Below are 3,394 nucleotides of genomic sequence, written 5' to 3'. Positions count from 1 at the left end.
GAAGATAATATAAAAACAAAATATAACTTTGAGCATAGTAGCATATGCATTTAAAAGTCAAAATTGATATCATTAGTTCGATTGTCAAACATAATAAATGTTAACCTAGAACTAATAAAATGGAACGAATAAATTCTAACCTAGTTCAGGGTCATTTTTGTTAATAATGGCATTCATGGGTTATCAAGCCTCCCCTTATTTCTCATTATATTCTTTTGAATCCATTCTTCTTGACCATCTTGTGTTCTTGGCATCTTAGAAAATGGACGGTTTGAAATGGTTGGGGTAGTTTGTTGATATACTTGATATTGTTTGGGTTACTTTGATTATTTTATAAAAAGGAGAATTTTTATAATTTTGGTTTCCTCCTATAGGGAAATTTTGGTATCATATTACTAATGATAAGTCATTAGATGCTCAACCCATAAATTATAGAAGATCATTAATGAAATAATATATGAGGAAATATTTTAGATGAACAATATCAAGTAGCTTTTATTATTGAGAAACTGCCCCCCTCACACACACATACACTTGGAATAATTTTAAAAACCTTCTTAAGCACGTACAAGACTAATTAAGTCTTTTTGCAAAGTCTGATAACACGTCAATTAGTCCCGCTAAACCATTTATCTACTACAAGTGCAAGAACAAAATGATGAGTAGTCCTCCACGTGCCACGTTGCTGAAGAGCTACCGGTTGCTTTGATATATGAGGTCAATATGATTGAAAGATCGGAAGGATGTTGGAAGACATTGGCAACTCCGGCCATGTGTGCTATGTTTAGTCTTTGTTTAAAACATTCACAAAAGTTGAAGATAAGTAAATTTTGTTGGGTGACTCACACCACTCATGTTGCTAGAGCAAGAGATGTGAGGCTGCAGTTTACTTCTCGCAAGTACTTTGATTCTAAAAAATGTTATGCAAACTCTAGATATAAGGAAGAATAAGTTTTTTGCTTTCTTTTAAATAAGGTTGTGTTCTCCCTTACCATAGGAATAATCTTATATACCCTTACAAGAAATGTACCATTTATAGGGAAAGGGTACACCACTATACCTTGTTTAAATTAAATATTGATATAAACAAAACTTTTACTTTTATTTACATTCGTGATTTTGATATTTAACATATTAGACTTTGTCATAAGATAAATGTGTGATTCTCAACATGACTAGTTTAGAATTAATATCAAAGATTTTCATTAATGGTCATGAAAAATGTGTTTTTTATAATCAAGTTATAATTACCAAGAAACCAAATAGACCAATAGTTAGAAAATCCAAGTAATTGAATTTGATAAGCTCTAACTCATGTGGACTAGATGGCACATTGACTATAAATGGAAAACAATATTTTATAAGTTTTATTGATGATTATTCCAAGTATACATGTACATAAAAGTAAAGCATTTGATGTTTAAAATATGAGTGAAATTGAAATTAATTTAAGAGAAAGAGTTAGAAACCCAAAAGTGATAGGTATGATTCTAATTTATTCAATACAATTTATAAGAGATATTGAATCATATACATGAAATAACAATAACATATTTACTTGAAAGGAAATATAAAACCGAAATTCTTTCCTGATGAATTTAGCGAGTTTGGTACAACATTAAGGTTATTGTTTAGTGACCATAAGTAGGGGTGTTTGTGGTCCATTTGGATCGATTTTTAAGCAAAAAAATCATCCGATCCAAACGTATAATTAGTATGCGGTCCGGTGCGGTCTGGTCCATTTATATTAAGATGTCCGATCCAATCCGGTCCAAATATGATATGCGATTTCGGTCCGGTTTGGATCGGTCTTTTTTTTTAAATTAACATATAAATCTCTTCTATTTCAGCCTACAACACCAACAAGGAAGCAACCAAAATAATGAAGAAATATTTAATTCTTTTAGTAGTAAGATTAGAAACATCAATATAGTCTAATGATCTAATCATTTTTAACAATTCCATGATCCAATCAATAAAAAACAACGCAACAACAAAATTAAGGATTTTGCAGTGAACATTCAACATCTATCTAGTGATTCTGGAGGAATGAGGAAAAATTATTTCCACTGACATCTTACTTTTCCTCATCACAATGGAGGAATTAGGGATTTAGGAATGAGGAATTAGAGATTCTGCAGTGCCACTGTCTATCTCAAATACTTTTGTAAAAATTAGGAGATACTTAACAATATCGGTCTGGTCTGGATCGGTCTGGATCCCAGACGTGAAACCGAAGACCGGACTGGACCGATCGGTCCTTAAAGAATAAATCCAATACGATCCAAATAGATTCGGTTTTTGCGGTTTCGGTCTACTTTGGATCGGTTTGCGGTTTTTGTTTTGGACCGGTCTGGATTTGAACACCCCTAACCACAAGTAAATGATGCCCACAATTGTAACCGCATACCAATACCCCACTACATGAAGCCTCATGCAATATCTGCCCTATTTTTTAATTGATATGAGATGAGTAGGAGTATAGTAGTACCTTCACGTTGGTGGTTCTATTTTGTCATCAGGATTAGGATAAGCAGAAACAGCAGCCAAGAAATATATCCACCGAGATACCTCCACACCCTACCTGCACATATTTATATTAACTGCATTTCATTCATTAATTCACTCGTTCTATGACAATATAAATGTGATGGAAGACAGAAAGAGAACGCATAACAACGATGGACTCATGGGAAGGTAATAATCGTTGGAGTTGGAAGATATGTTGGCCCTAAAAGTAGAGAATTGAGTGAGGGAGAGAGAACGGGTTGGGTTACATTATTGAAATAGAGAAGTGGGGGAGGTTGAGTGTTGATTAATGTGAAGGTTGAAAAAAGAGTAGAAAGGTTCAGCATGGTTGATTGGTTAGTGGTGAGTATGTTTACTCAGAATATTTGGCCACAACTCTGAAGAACAAGAACAAAGTAGTTAAAATAATAAAAACGACGCCTGAGAGATTCGAACTCTCGCGGGGAAACCCCATGTACTTAGCAGGCACACGCCATAACCACTCGGCCAAAGCGTCCTTTTTGGTAAAACATTGAATTTACTACATATATAAATTATGAAGCCACAATTTGGGTTTAACTCAATTACCTTTTTAGATTTTCTGTTTTCTTCTTTAATGGATTCGATCTAAACAACTTTACTAAGGATAATACATCAACTGAATCTTAGTATCTTACACCAACGTTAAAGAAGGTTCCAATAAATATATAAATATTGTATGGATGAAGCTGATTTCTTCTACGTAGTCCTAATAAAATCCTTCATAAGAGTGGATAAACAAGTACAACATATAATCATAGCACAAATGGTAAAATCTTTTTTGCCTAAATGTTATTAGTGAAAGTTGGGTAGCATCAACAATGAATATAATTGGTTCGGATCCTTA

At 33.3% G+C, this 3,394-nt stretch overlaps 1 non-coding gene across 1 annotated transcript; it reads right to left on the bottom strand.

Annotated features, from left to right (window-relative positions):
- Positions 2,944-3,025, bottom strand: TRNAS-GCU. Its single transcript has one exon. It is a non-coding gene; the product is annotated as a tRNA-Ser (tRNA).

The sequence above is a fragment of the Lupinus angustifolius genome, chromosome LG04, assembly GCF_001865875.1.
Source record: "Lupinus angustifolius cultivar Tanjil chromosome LG04, LupAngTanjil_v1.0, whole genome shotgun sequence".
Taxonomy (NCBI): Eukaryota; Viridiplantae; Streptophyta; class Magnoliopsida; order Fabales; family Fabaceae; genus Lupinus; species Lupinus angustifolius.
The sequence above is the reverse complement of the archived record's forward strand: the minus strand, read 5'-3'. Positions and strand labels throughout refer to the sequence as shown.